The following is a 17,078-nucleotide window of genomic DNA, read 5'->3' as shown; positions in this document are numbered from 1 at the left end:
CACCTATAGAACTAAGGCTCACTCCCTTTTAAAATACTCATTAACACCATTCGTTTGATGCTCATATTGTACAAACAAATTCTAGGGTCACCCCTGGTCCACCTTTATGGCGATATCTCGAAACGGCGTCCACCTATGGAACTAAGGATTACTCCCTTTTAAAATACTCATTAACACCTTTCATTTGATACCCATATCGTACAAACGCATTCTAGAGTCACCCCTGGTCCACCTTTATGGCGATATCTCGAAAAGGCGACCACCTGTACAACAACCACCACTTCCTTTTAAAACCCTCATTAATACCTTTAATTTTACACGCATATCGTACAAACACATTCTAGAGTCACCCCTGGTCCACTTTTATGGCGATATTTCCAAACGGCATCCACCTATAGAACTAAGGCTCACTTCCTTTTAAAATACTCATTAACACCATTCGTTCGATGGCCATAATGTACAAACAAATTCTAGGGTCACCCCTGGTCCACCTTTATGGCGATATCTCGAAACGGCGTCCACCTATGGAACTAAGGATTACTCCCTTTTAAAATACTCACTAACACCTTTCATTTGATACCCATATCGTACAAACGCATTCTAGAGTCACCCCTGGTCCACCTTTATGGCGATATCTCGAAAATGCGACCACCTATACAACAACCACCACTCCCTTTTAAAACCCTCATTAATACCTTTAATTTGATACCCATATCGTACAAACACATTCTAGAGTCACCCCTGGTCCACCTATGTGGCGATATTTCGAAACGGCGTCCACCTATAGAACTAAGGCCCACTCCCTTTAAAATACTCATTAACACCTTTCTTTTGATACCCATATTATACAAACAAATTCTAGGGTCACCTCTGGTCCACCTTTATGGCGATATCTCGAAACGGCGTCCACCTATGGAACTAAGGCCCACTCCCTTTTAAAATACTCATTAACACCTTTCGTTTGATGCCCATATCGTACAAACGCATTCTAGAGTCACCCCTGGTCCACCTTTATGGCGATATCTCGAAAATGCGACCACCTATACAACAACCACCACTCCCTTTTAAACCCTCATTAATACCTTTAATTTGATACCCATATCGTACAAACACATTCTAGAGTCACCCCTGGTCCACCTATGTGGCGATATTTCGAAACGGCGTCCACCTATAGAACTAAGGCCCACTCCCTTTTAAAATACTCATTAACACCTTCCTTTTGATACCCATATTGTACAAACAAATTCTAGGGTCACCTCTGGTCCACCTTTATGGCGATATCTCGAAACGGCGTCCACCTATGGAACTAAGGCCCACTCCCTTTTAAAATACTCATTAACACCTTTCGTTTGATGCCCATATTGTACAAACAAATTTTAGGGTCACCCCTGGTCCACCTTTATGGCGATATCTCGAAACGGCGTCCACTTATGGAACTAAGGATTACTCCCTTTTAAAATACTCATTAACACCTTTCTTTTGATACCCATATTGTACAAACAAATTCTAGGGTCACCCCTGGTCCACCTTTATGGCGATATCTCGAAACGGCGTCCACCTATGGAACTAAGGATTACTCCCTTTTAAAATACTCATTAACACCTTTCATTTGATACCCATATCGTACAAACGCATTCTAGAGTCATCCCTGGTCCACCTTTATGGCGATATCTCGAAAAGGCGACCACCTTAACAACAACCACCACTCCCTTTTAAAACCCTCATTAATACCTTTAATTTTATACCCATATCGTACAAACACATTCTAGAGTCACCCCTGGTCCACTTTTATGGCGATATCTCGAAAAGGCGTCCACCTATAGAACTAAGGCCCACTCCCTTTTAAAATACTGATTAACACCATTCGTTTGATGCTCATATTGTACAAACAAATTCTAGGGTCACCCCTGGTCCACCTTTATGGCGATATCTCGAAACGGCGCCCACCTATGGAACTAAGGATTACTCCCTTTTAAAATACTCATTAACACCTTTCATTTGATACCCATATCGTACAAACGCATTCTAGAGTCACCCCTGGTCCACCTTTATGGCGATATCTCGAAAATGCGACCACCTATACAACAACCACCACTCCCTTTTAAAACCCTCATTAATACCTTTAATTTTACACGCATATCGTACAAACACATTCTAGAGTCACCCCTGGTCCACTTTTATGGCGATATTTCGAAACGGCATCCACCTATAGAACTAAGGCTCACTCCCTTTTAAAATACTCATTAACACCATTCGTTTGATGCTCATATTGTACAAACAAATTCTAGGGTCACCCCTGGTCCACCTTTATGGCGATATCTCGAAAAGGCGACCACCTGTACAACAACCACCACTCCCTTTTAAAACCCTCATTAATACCTTTAATTTTACACGCATATCGTACAAACACATTCTAGAGTCACCCCTGGTCCACTTTTATGGCGATATTTCCAAACGGCATCCACCTATAGAACTAAGGCTCACTCCCTTTTAAAATACTCATTAACACAATTCGTTCGATGCCCATAATGTACAAACAAATTCTAGGGTCACCCCTGGTCCACCTTTATGGCGATATCTCGAAACGGCGTCCACCTATGGAACTAAGGATTACTCCCTTTTAAAATACTCACTAACACCTTTCATTTGATACCCATATCGTACAAACGCATTCTAGAGTCACCCCTGGTCCACCTTTATGGCGATATCTCGAAAATGCGACCACCTATACAACAACCACCACTCCCTTTTAAAACCCTCATTAATACCTTTAATTTGATACCCATATCGTACAAACACATTCTAGAGTCACCCCTGGTCCACCTATGTGGCGATATTTCGAAACGGCGTCCACCTATAGAACTAAGGCCCACTCCCTTTTAAAATACTCATTAACACCTTTCTTTTGATGCCCATATCGTACAAACGCATTCTAGAGTCACCCCTGGTCCACCTTTATGGCGATATCTCGAAAATGCGACCACCTATACAACAACCACCACTCCCTTTTAAACCCTCATTAATACCTTTAATTTGATACCCATATCGTACAAACACATTCTAGAGTCACCCCTGGTCCACCTATGTGGCGATATTTCGAAACGGCGTCCACCTATAGAACTAAGGCCCACTCCCTTTTAAAATACTCATTAACACCTTTCTTTTGATACCCATATTGTACAAACAAATTCTAGGGTCACCTCTGGTCCACCTTTATGGCGATATCTCGAAACGGCGTCCACCTATGGAACTAAGGCCCACTCCCTTTTAAAATACTCATTAACACCTTTCATTTGATACCCATATCGTACAAACGCATTCTAGAGTCACCCCTGGTCCACCTTTATGGCGATATCTCGAAAATGCGACCACCTATACAACAACCACCACTCCCTTTTAAAACCCTCATTAATACCTTTAATTTGATACCCATATCGTACAAACACATTCTAGAGTCATCCCTGGTCCACCTATGTGGCGATATTTCGAAAGGGCGTCCACCTATAGAACTAAGGCCCGCTCCCTTTTAAAATACTCATTAACACCTTTCTTTTGATACCCATATTGTACAAACAAATTCTAGGGTCACCCCTTGTCCACCTTTATGGCGATATCTCGAAACGGCGTCCACCTATAGAACTAAGGCCCACTCCCTTTTAAAATACTCATTAATACCTTTCGTTTGATGCCCATATTGTACAAACAAATTCTAGGGTCACCCCTGGTCCACCTTTATGGCGATATCTCGAAACGGCGTCCACCTATGGAACTAAGGATTACTCCCTTTTAAAATACTCATTAACACCTTTCTTTTGATACCCATATTGTACAAACAAATTCTAGGGTCACCCCTGGTCCACCTTTATGGCGATATCTCGAAACGGCGTCCACCTATGGAACTAAGGATTACTCCCTTTTAAAATACTCATTAACACCTTTCATTTGATACCCACATCGTACAAACGCATTCTAGAGTCACCCCTGGTCCACCTTTATGGCGACATCTCGAAAAGGCGACCACCTATACAACAACCACCACTCCCTTTTAAAACCCTCATTAATACCTTTAATTTGATACCCATATCGTACAAACACATTCTAGAGTCACCCCTGGTCCACTTTTATGGCGATATCTCGAAACGGCATCCACCTATAGAACTAAGGCCCACTCCCTTTTAAAATACTCATTAACACCATTCGTTTGATGCCCATATTGTACAAACAAATTCTAGGGTCACCCCTAGTCCACCTTTATGGCGATATCTCGAAACGGCGTCCACCTATGGAACTAAGGATTACTCCCTTTTAAAATACTCATTAACACCTTTCATTTGATACCCATATCGTACAAACGCATTCTAGAGTCACCCCTGGTCCACCTTTATGGCGATATCTCGAAACGGCGTCCACCTATGGAACTAAGGATTACTCCCTTTTAAAATACTCATTAACACCTTTCATTTGATACCCATATCGTACAAACGCATTCTAGAGTCACCCCTGGTCCACCTTTATGGCGACATCTCGAAAAGGCGACCACCTATACAACAACCACCACTCCCTTTTAAAACCCTCATTAATACCTTTAATTTGATACCCATATCGTACAAACACATTCTAGAGTCACCCCTGGTCCACTTTTATGGCGATATCTCGAAACGGCATCCACCTATAGAACTAAGGCCCACTCCCTTTTAAAATACTCATTAACACCTTTCGTTTGATGCCCATATTGTACAAACAAATTCTAGGGTCACCCCTGGTCCACCTTTATGGCGATATCTCGAAACGGCGTCCACCTATGGAACTAAGGATTACTCCCTTTTAAAATACTCATTAACACCTTTCATTTGATACCCATATCGTACAAACGCTTTCTAGAGTCAACCCTGATCCACCTTTATGGCGATATCCCTAAATGGCGTCCACCTATAGAACTATGGCCCACTCCCTCATAAAATACTCTTTAATGCCTTTCATTTGATACGCATGGCATACACATTCCAGGGTTTCCCTCGGTTCATTTTCTTACATGGTTGTTTTCCCTTATGTTGGCACCATAGCTCTCAACTGAGTATGTAATGTTCGGTTACACCCGAACTTAACCTTCCTTACTTGTTATTTATTTTTTTATTTATTTAAAATTATAGTCGACTCAAAAACAGAGCGGTCGACTGCTAAAAATTTAAAGTATAATATATATAAGTATATATAAGATTAATATAAGTGTCCCCAGTGGCGGGTCATCGTGAGGAGCTCAGAAGGGAGCTTACGCGAGGTGCTCAGAAAGGAGCTTGGAGCCGATAAGGGGGCTGACGCGACGTGCTCATAAAGGAGCCCGATGCCCAGTAGGGGGAACGCGCGAACCGGTTGAAGTACCGATGTATCCAATCCATCCTTATACGATCGTGCCTCTTTTCTATGGAAGAAATAATAATTCCACCTTTTTTAAATAATAAATTAGCTTGTATCTCTTAGTTTAGATAGGCGCGTATTGCATTACGTATAGTGGCAAAAGTACATTCAAGACTGATACAGCTATACAAGTCATTGTAGTGCGAGCACCAGATAAGCAGAGGATTATTTTTAGCAAAGTTTCGACGACAAAGGGTAAATAAAAAGGAACGTAGTGTCTGGAAACCCTTGGAGGAACTGCAAAAAACAGTCGGCTGAGAAGGTCAGCAGAATCATTTTCTCCAATAATGAGCTTATGGATGAACAATAGCCCAGTCATATTCTCCGGTTTTCCAGAATGGGTAAGCTAATAACAAGAAGTCTATTTCTGTATGATGGAAGGTGGAGACTTGAGTCCCAGATAAGGCCACGTAATGCGAATATCAAAAATTGCTTTTGAACTGACTCAAGACGCTTTATATTATTTTGAGAAACAGGGCACTAAACGCATGAGCAATACTCGAGTATTGGACGGACCAACGAGGTGTAAAGAATCTTAGTGAGATACAGATCATCGAACTCTTTAGCCAATCTTTTAACGAACCCAAGTACTCTCAATGCTTTGTTGGCAATAGATGAAATGTGCATGATGAAACTCAGTTTCGGATCAAAAAGAACACCTAGATCATTTACACAAGATATACGCTCCAAAGGGGTACCATCTATTACATACGGTTTCAAAACTGGTTTCACTAGGTGAAATGTCATATGCTTAAATTTAGAGCAATTTAAAGCTAGTAAATTTGTTGTACACCAAAAATGGAACGAGTCTAAGTCGGCCTGAAGATGATCCAAGGAACTCAAATCGGTAGGACAGTAAGAGTAGCAAAGTTTTACATCATCCGCATACATTATAATATGGGAATGTAATACTATCTGCGGCAAGTCGTTTATGAATAGGGTAAAGAGCAAAGGGCCTAGATGATTTCCCTGAGGTACCCCGGAGGAAACTCCAAACGATTCCGAGAGATTGCACTTGTAAAAAACTGTTTGGGTCCGGTTAGAAAGATAGCTTTTCAGCCACATTAATAGGTCAAACGGAAAGCCCAGTAAATCAAGCTTATTAATAAGAAACTCATGGTTGACGGTATCGAATGCTTTGCTGAAATCAGTATATATGACATCCATTTGCTGGTTCGCTAAAAATCCGTCCATAACTAAAGAGGTAATACTAGCAAGTTTGTAGTGGTTGACCTTTGACGAATGAAGCCGTGTTGGCAAGGAGATAAAAGGGAAGAGCGCTGATATTGAAGTTGACTGGTAACAATCTGTTCAAAAACTTTAGGAATAGCCGAAAGTTTAGAAAAACCCCTGTAGTTCTCAACTTTTGACCTACTACCTTTTTTATATAGGAGTATAATAAAAGACTGTTTCCTAAGTGACGGGAATGACGCAGACCCCAGAGATAGCTCAAATAATTTTAAAATAGGCTCATATATGTTTTCAGCACAGTACTTAAGCGCACAACTAGGAACACCATCTGGTCGCGGAGAAAAGTTGGACTTCAAAGATTGAAGACTCTGAAAAACAATATTACCATCATTAGCAGGATTCCTAATGGAATTCGAGCTTTCTAAGCGATAGGGGTATTGACCGAAATGAAAATCACTGGATGAATACGTGGACTTAAAGAACTCAGAAAATAGTTCAGCAACGTCGTCATCAGTGCAAGCTTTTTTACAACCAAAGGTTAACGAGGAAGGATACCCAGAAGTTTTCGGTTTTGAATTTCCGAAACTGTAAAACTTTTTTAGATGCTCAAAAAATTTAGCTTTACAACAACTTAAGTAATCTTGAGTTGTCTTGAAAACCAAGGCGGCCTATTCGAACACAGGGTATAGCGAGTAGGAATACAGGTATCAAAGAAGCCGTCAAGTGTACTGTAAAATATGGAGATTGCCGAATCGACATCAGTGCATGCATAGAGATCCGACCAATCATGGGAAGCCAAAAGATCGTTAAGCATAATGAAATTCGCTTTGTAGAAACATCTAGAACGGGGTCGATCCTGTACTTGAATCCTGCGGGGTAGACTAATATCAAGTGATATCTCAAGCGTAGGATGCAGAGGGTCTTCTGGAAGGGATAAAGGTGGAACTTGAGTAAGGGCAGTACCCACCGAGCCATCCACAAATACTAAATCCAGCATTTTGTTCCTACTATTTGGAACGTTGTTAATCTGAAGAAGAGATTAGTCTAACAGGCAATTGAGAGAATCATGTTGAGCAGTGGGAATTAAAAAGTTTGAATCACTCATATTAACCCAACTAACTACTGGCAAGTTAAAATCACCAACAACAACAAGTCGATCATTATCACCTAACTGCGAATGCAAATCGCAGATGGCCGAGCTATGACTAGCATAAACATCCATATCCGAACAAGTTGGAATGTATGAACAGCAAACAATTACGCTAGAGGTACCGAATGAAAGCCTAACTGCTATAAATTCGATATGAGAGATATTGTCCAGCAAAATCAACTCAGATGAGAGGTTAGAATCAACAGCAGTAAGGACCCCTCCCGCTCTAGAAATGCGGTCACGCCGATAAACAGCATATTTATTTGAAAATACCTCACAATTGAAATTATCAGGCTTTAGTCAGGTCTCCGTAAAGGCGACTACTTGTGCCGTAAAAGTAAAGCTATTAAGGAAAAAAGGGGCGAGTTTTGATCGTAGGCCACGAACATTCTGGTAATTAATAATGAGATGGAACGAATCAATAATTACCTTTGTGTTGTTGTTTCTGTGTTCGACATTACATTTTTTGGATTTGTATTAACCGCTATGACAGGTCCACCCCTCGACTTCATGATAAATAAGTGTACCACCGTATGTACAGGCCAAAAAGAAGGATCAAGCACCTTGTTGAAGAATGCATCAGAAGCAGATATTTTAAACGAGGAAATGTCTCTCTCATACTTAAATTTAAATTTATAAACATTGATGTTACTGGTGGGCGACACACCGAGCTTAGAGCAGACATAATTAGCAACGTCATGTTCCGTTAGAGATGCACGTGCAGTGACACAAATATGGCCCTACGAGGTGGCACAGCAGTCACCTGCGTAGTAGTAGCAGATAGCACACCAGAAGATGGAGCTACTGTAAGAGAAGGGGCAGTTAACGCGCTGGTTTGCCTAGCGTTGTTGTTCGAATCAGTGAGTAACGTTTGGTTGCTGGAAGCCACAATTGTTGCCAAACTGTCAGTACCTGTGGTTGTACGAGGTAGAGAAATAGGTGGAAGAGAAGGTAAACCTGGGGAGGTTAATGAAATTAACAGTGGTGTCGTGGGGGCAGTCGCTACAGAGGTACCACTGGTAGTTGGAACGGTGTTAACATGGTTAGAAATCACCGTAGCATCGGTATAGATCTCGGCAGACCGTTTAGGGGATTTCTGAGTCACATTAGCTTGATCTGTCTGTGAAGTTGGAGGTACAGACGTATTGGGACAACCTTGTCCCAGACCCGAAACCAAGTTGGTGTTATTATTGGGCATGCATTTTTTGCATTTTGGTGACTCGGAAATTACTTTCAATTTTTTGAAATGAATCTCCATCATTTTAAATCTTTCGTGCAGGTCACGAAAGCCATTGAAAATATTATTAAACTCTTTCTGAGTTTCTCTCATGAAAGCGCCCATGTCATTTTCTACTGTGCGGCAATCATGACAGGTCCAGTTTAGCCCAATTTTGCTGGATATCAAGTCAACAACTAGACCACCTATGTGCGAGAATCCTGAACACGAAACGTGAGCCATGTTTTCACATAGCCAACAGCAAACATAAGTGTCACCTTGGGATATTTTCCCCTGGGAGGTACACTTCTTTGAACAACAATCCAGCATTATTGTTAGTTAAATCTTATACTATGTTCAAACAGAAAAATAAATTGAGGAAATTTCGACTTGAATTGAGTGCTGTTCATACAACTCGATTTAGCTTACACAATAGTAATTTGATAGCTGGTTGGCTCATCTCTACAGCAAGAACATACCTTTGTTCAGACTGTCAAAATGAACACGCACATTATTAGGCGAATGAAATGGAATGAAAACATAAAACTTTGAAATTTTTGTGTGTTGTAAGAAAATGTGTTCAATGTTTTGGTTTCATTTTGAGTTTGCCATCTTCTTTTGACAATTCCTACTCCAGTGAAATGAAAGACATAAAATCAGCTGATGAGATGCGCCAACCATATAGTTCAGCCATGCGTAACTGACGTTTAAATATACTCAATAAACACACTTTACAATGTTGCATTTGCAGTTTGAAACAATTTATTACGCAATTTTTTTTAAATTGGCAATTTATTATTACAATTTATTATATGACAAATTGCGTAATAAATTGCCCAAATAGTATAAATTGCCAATTTGGTGTGTGTTTGAACCTAGTATTAAGCAAAAAAAAAAGAACACAATAACTCTTCTTAAAACAAACAGATGTGGGATTCGATAACACTCTCTGATTAATTCTAACTGGATTACGATGGTTTGTTTTCTAATTTATATGAACGTCTGTGTGTCAAATGGTTTGCGGTCCACTTCCTTAGGCAAACATTGAGAGATTACTTACCTCAGAGAAAACGCCGTTCTAAAATCCAGCACCACCGGACTCAATCCAAGCTTTTCATGTTCATACTTTTTTTTTCTTGAAAAACGAACGATCTGTTGTCAAAACAACAACTTTGTTCTTGAACTGACAACAATTTTCTTGAAAAGAGAACGGCTGGTCACAAAATATGAACAAACATTCTATTAATGAGAACAATGTTCTTAAATTAAGAACAATATTCTTAAATTAAGTTCAAGAAAAAGTAAGGAGGGTTAAGTTCGGGTGTAACCGAACATTACATACTCAGTTGAGAGCTATGGTGACAACATAAGGGAAAATAACCATGTAGGAAAATGAACCGAGGGAAACCCTGGAATGTGTTTGTATGACATGTCTATCAAATGAAAAGCTCTAAAGAGTATTTTATCAGGGAGTGGGCCATAGTTCTATAGGTGGACGCCATTTAGGGATATCGCCATAAAGGTGGATCAGGGTTGACTCTATAATTTGTTTGCACGATATGGGTATCAAATGAAAGGTGTTAATGAGTATTTTAAAAGGGAGTAATCCTTAGTTCCAAAGGTGGACGCCGTTTCGAGATATCGCCATAAAGGTGGACCAGGGGTGACCCTAGAATTTGTTTGTACAATATGGGTATCAAATTAAAGGTATTAATGAGTATTTTAAAAGGGAGTAATCCTTAGTTCCAAAGGTGGACGCCGTTTCGAGATATCGCCATAAAGGTGGACCAGGGGTGACCCTATAATTTGTTTGTACAATATGGCTATCAAAAGAAAGGTGTTGATGAGTATTTTAAAGGGAGTGATCCTTAGTTCCATAGGTGGACGCCGGTTCGAGATATCGCTATAAAGGTGGACCAGGGGTGACCCCAGAATTTTTTTGTACGATATGGGTATCAAATTAAAGGTATTAATGAGGGTTTTAAAAGGGAGTGGTTGTAGTTGTATAGGTGGTCGCCTTTTCAGAGATATCGCCATAAGGGTGGACCAGGGGTGACTCTAGAATGCGTTTGTACAATATGGGTATCAAACGAAAGGTGTTAATGGATATTTTAAAAGGGAGTGGGCCTTAGTTCTATAGGTGGACGGTGCCTTTTCGAGGTATCCCAACTTAGACTTTGTTTGTACGATATGAGTATCAAATGAAAGGTGTTAATGAGTATTTTGAAAAGGGAGTTGGCCTTAGTTCCAAAGGTGGACGCCGTTTCGATATATCGCCATAAAGGTGGACCAGGGGTGACCCTAGAATTTGTTTGTACAATATGGGTATCAAATTAAAGGTATTAATGAGGGTTTTAAAAGGGAGTGGTGGTAGTTGTATAGGTGGTCACCTTTTCAGAGATATCGCCATAAAGGTGGACCAGGGGTTACTCTAGAATGCGTTTGTACAATATGGGTATCAAACGAAAGGTGTTAATGAGTATTTTAAAAGGGAGTGGGCCTTAGTTCTATAAGTGGAAGCCTTTTCGAGGTATCGCAACTTAGACTTTGTTTGTACGATATGGGTATCAAATGAAAGGTCTTAATGAGTATTTTTAAAACGGAGTGTGCCTTAGTTCCAAAGGTGGACGCCGTTTCGAGATATCGCTATAAAGGTGGACCAGGGGTGACCCTAGAATTTGTTTGTACAATATGGGTATCAAATTAAAGGTATTAATGAGTATTTTAAAAGGGAGTAATCCTTAGTTCCAAAGGTGGACGCCGTTTCGAGATATCGCCATAAAGGTGGACCAGGGGTGACCCTAGAATTTGTTTGTACAATATGGGTATCAAAAGAAAGGTGTTAATGAGTATTTTAAAGGGAGTGATCCTTAGTTCCTTAGGTGGACGCCGTTTCGAGATATCGCCATAAGGGTGGACCAGGGGTGACCCCAGAATTTGTTTGTACGATATGGGTATCAAATTAAAGGTATTAATGAGGGCTTTAAAAGGGAGTGGTTGTAGTTGTATAGGTGGTCGCCTTTTCAGAGATATCGCCATAAAGGTGGACCAGGGGTGACCCTAGAATTTGTTTGTACAATACGGGTATCAAAAGAAAGGTATTAATGAGTATTTTAAAGGGAGTGATCCTTAGTTCCTTAGGTGGACGCCGTTTCGAGATATCGCCATAAGGGTGACCAGGGGTGACCCCAGAATTTGTTTGTACGATATGGGTATCAAATTAAAGGTATTAATGAGGGCTTTAAAAGGGAGTGGTTGTAGTTGTATAGGTGGTCGCCTTTTCAGAGATATCGCCATAAAGGTGGACCAGGGGTGACTCTAGAATGCGTTTGTACAATATGGGTATCAAACGAAAGGTGTTAATGGATATTTTAAAAGGGAGTGGGCCTTAGTTCTATAGGTGGACGCCTTTTCGAGGTATCCCAACTTAGACTTTGTTTGTACGATATGAGTATCAAATGAAAGGTGTTAATGAGTATTTTGAAAAGGGAGTTGGCCTTAGTTCCAAAGGTGGACGCCGTTTCGATATATCGCCATAAAGGTGGACCAGGGGTGACCCTAGAATTTGTTTGTACAATATGGTTATCAAATTAAAGGTATTAATGAGGGTTTTAAAAGGGAGTGGTGGTAGTTGTATAGGTGGTCACCTTTTCAGAGATATCGCCATAAAGGTGGACCAGGGGTTACTCTAGAATGCGTTTGTACAATATGGGTATCAAACGAAAGGTGTTAATGAGTATTTTAAAAGGGAGTGGGCCTTAGTTCTATAAGTGGAAGCCTTTTCGAGGTATCGCAACTTAGACTTTGTTTGTACGATATGGGTATCAAATGAAAGGTGTTAATGAGTATTTTAAAAAGGCGTGGGGCTTAGTTCTATATGTTGACGCCTTTTCGAGATATCGCCATAAAGGTGGACCAGGGGTGACTCTAGAATGTGTTTATACGATATTGGTATCAAATTAAAGGTATTAATGAGAGTTTTAAAAGGAAGTGTTGGTAGTTGACCAAAATGTGGACCAGGGTGACCCAGAACATCATCTGTTGGATACCGCTAATTTATTTATATATGTAATACCTGCCAAGATTTCAAGGGTTTTTTATTTCGCACTGCAGAACTTTTTCATTTTCTTCTACTTAATATGGTAGGTGTCACAACCATTTTACAAAGTTTTTTCTAAAGTAATATTTTGCGTCAATAAACCAATCCAATTACCATGTTTCATCCCTTTTTTCGTATTTGGTATAGAATTATGGAATTTTTTTAATTTTTCGTAATTTTCGGTATCGAAAAAGTGGGCGTGGTCATAGTCGGATTTCGTTCATTTTTTATACAAAGATAAAGTGAGTTCAGATAAATACGTGAACTAAGTTCAGTAAAGATATGCCGATTTTTGCTCAAGTTATCGTGTTAAGGGCCATGCGGAAGGACAGACGGACGACTGTGTATAAAAACTGGCTTCAACCGATTTCGCCAATTTTCACAGAAAACAGTTAACGTCTTAAAATCTATGCACCTACCAAAAGGATTGGTGAATTTTTGTTCGACTTATGGCATTAAAAGTATCCTAGACAAATTAAATGAAAAAGGGGGAGCCACGCCCATTTTGAGATTTTCTTTTATTTTTGTATTTTGTTGCACCATATCATTACTAGAGTTGAATGTTGACATACATTTTTTGTTAAAATTTTACTTTAAAAAATTTTTTTTTAAAAGTGGGCGTGGTCCTTCTCCGATTTTGCAAATTTTTATTAAGCGTATATATAATAATAGGAGTAACGTTTCTGCCAAATTACATCATGATATCTTCAACGACTGCCAAATTACAGCTTGTAAAAGTTTTAAATTACCTTCTTTTAAAAGTGGGCGGTGCCACGCCCATTGTCCAAAATTTTACTCATTTTCTATTCTGCGTCAATAAGTTCAACCCACCTACCAAGTTTCATCACTTTATCTGTCTTTGGTAATGAATTATCGCACTTTTTCGGTTTTTCGAAATTTTCGATATCGAAAAAGTGGGCGTGGTTATAGTCCGATATCGTTCATTTTAAATAGCGATCTGAGATGAGTGCTCAGGAACTTACACACCAAATGTCATCAAGATACCTCAAAATTTACTCAAGTTATCGTGTTAACGGGCGGACGGACGGACATGGCTCAATCAAATTTTTTTTCGATCCTGATGACTTTGATATATGGAAGTCTATATCTATCTCGTTTCCTTTATACCTGTACAACCAACCGTTATCCAGTCAAACTTAATATACTCTGTGAGGTCTGCTCAACTGAGTATAAAAAAAAAACGGAATAATTCGTGTGTACTACAATGTTAAATACAACATTTGGCATAAGCTATCAAGCAGTTGTAGTGGCTCAGCGGCTATGATGTTGCGGTTGCGATCGTGTGGCGCGATTTCGATCACCGTCAAACTCTGAAGTTTTTTAAAACAATTTTTTTATATTCTATTTTTTTAACTCTTATTTTTCGTTGAGCTCCATTCGTATATGCATATGTAATTCTCAATCTTGTTATGTAATGTTTTAAATATATATTCAGATTACTTACTTACATAATTGGCGCTTAACCGTCTAAACGGTTATGGCCGTCCAACAAGGCGCGCCAGTGGCTCCTTCGCTCCGCCAACCGGCGCCAATTGGTCACACCACGGTAGTTAAAATCGTTTTCCACCTGGTCCTTTCAACGGAGTGGGGGCGCCCTCTACCTCTGCTTCCATAGGCGGGTTCCGATAAAAAGACTTTCTTAGCCGAAGCCTCATCGTTCATTCGCATATAGCCTAGCCAGCGTAGCCGCTACGTTTTAGTTCGTTGGCCTACGTTGATGTCTGCTTAAAGCTCGTACAGCCCATCATTAAAAATTATTCGCTACTCGCCATCGCCAACGCGTAGAGGTCCATAAATCGTTCGAAGAACTTTTCTCTTGAACACTCCCAAAGCCGCTTCATCTGCTGTTGTCATGGTCCATGCTTCTGTCCGATATAGCAGGACGGGTACAATAAGTGACTTTTAGAGTATGATTTCGTACGCCGAGATAGGAATTTGCTTTTCAATTGCCTACCTTGTCCAAAGTAGCATTTATTGGCAAGATTGATTCTTCGCTGGATTTTGGTGCTGCTGTTGTTGCCAATGTTGATGCTGGTTCCCAATTAAATGAAGTCTTTTACTATTTCGAAATTATGGCTGCCAACAGTAGCGCGGTTGCCAAGGCGCGTATGCGCTGACTCTTTGCGCGATGACAGCAGGTACTTCGTTTTGTCCTCATTCACTAACAGCGCGGGTGTTTAGGCCGATGATATCAATGTCATCAGCATATGCCAGTAATTGCACGCTTTTATAGAATATTGTTCCAGTGCGGTTAAGTTCTGCAGCTAGCATAATTTTCTCCACCATCAAATTAAAGAAATCGCACGATAGGGGGTTACTCTGTCTGAAACCTCGTTTAGCTTCGAACGGCTCGGAGAGGTCCTTCCAAATTCTGACTGAGCTGATGGTGTTGATTAACGTCATTTTGCCGTATAAGTTTTGCGGGGAAACCAAATTCAGACATAGCGGCATATAGGCAGCTCCTTTTCGTGCTGTCGAAGGCGGCTTTAAAATCGACGAAGAGGTGATGTGTGTCGAATCTCTTTTCACGGGTTTTTCCATGACTTGGCGCATTGTGAAAATCTGGTCGATGGTAGATTTACCAGGTCTGAAGCCGCACTGATAATGTCCAATCAGCCGGTTCACGGTGGGCGTCAATCTCTCGCATAATACACTTGAGAGGGCCTTATATGCGATATTAAGAAGGCTGATTCCCCGATAGTTGGTGCATTTTGCATTATCCCCCTTCTTGTGGACTGGGCAAAGAACACTTAGGTTCCAATCGTCGGGCATGCACTCGTCCGCCCATATTTCGCGAGGAAGCTGCTGCATGCGCTTTACCAACTCCTCGCCGCCGTACTTGAATAGCTGCGCAGGCAATCCAGGCTTTTAACGTAGCCCTGTAGGCAGCGTCTTTTGTTTCGGTTGCAACGCGGCATTCTTCTTCGTACCAATTGATTTTTCGTGGCCGCCGGTAACCAATTTTTTCCTCGGCGGCAGTACGAAGTGCTTTGGAGATATGCTCCCACTGCTCCTGTATTCCTTCAGGCTGAGATGTGCTCTCAGAGAGCAGGTGTGAGAGTCGAGTTGCGAAATAATTAGCAGTCTGTTGTGATTGAAGTTTATCGACGTCTAGTTTTACTTGTGTTTTTTGTTCCTTGGTTTTATATTCAGGTTGCATCATCAAATAAGAAGAATTTCTCAATAAGAGGAATATATTAAAAATGCATATTATGCGTTTTTTTTAATCTTTTGGAGTTTTAATTTTAATAATAATTATTTTTGTTATTAATAACAAAAAAATTATTAATAAAAAAAATAAATAAATGGAAACTACTTGAAAAAACTACCTTCCCCGCTCCGCCCAAAGATCAAGCACAAACCATTCTTGAATTGAGACCGAAAAAGGTTAAATCGACCACAAATCGTTCTCGAAGCGTGAGAACGAAAAATCTTAAATCAAGCCCAAATAGTGCTTGAAATGAGCACAGAAGGTTCGCACATCAATACCAAAGTGGTCATAAAATACGAACGGTGTGCTTGGAAAAACTGTTCTTAAAACAATCCCATCGGTCACGAGTTAAGAAAAAACGTACTTAACATACTTTTGTTCGTTCATTTTAGAACGATTTTTTCTCTGAGTGTAGTTAGTGTGTTACAGGATTTTGGTGTGGTGTGGTTTGATATTAATACCTGACACTTTGCGCTGATAAAGTTATGCATTCTACAGAACCCATGATTGGCCATTGTAAGAGTTTCGCTACCGGCGAAAGAGGGATAAGTCGTCGCGACGCCTAGTTTGAGCAGCGTCGGTTCGACCTTAGAAGTGGCTTAAGGAGGGCGGCAGTCTGGTTAAACCCGTTCACTAAATGAAGATGTCACCTTTCTCAATCTCACAACCTGGGTGAGTTCCCTAGGCCAAATGTCCGCTACGTAAAGACCCCTTCATATTGAAATAAAAAACTGCAAAGCCTTCAATAATAACTTTCTTTTTTAATGGTAACCAG

This window comes from Eurosta solidaginis, chromosome 2 (assembly GCF_040869045.1).
Source record: "Eurosta solidaginis isolate ZX-2024a chromosome 2, ASM4086904v1, whole genome shotgun sequence".
Lineage (NCBI taxonomy): Eukaryota > Metazoa > Arthropoda > Insecta > Diptera > Tephritidae > Eurosta > Eurosta solidaginis.
Note: the sequence above shows the minus strand (reverse complement) of the source record.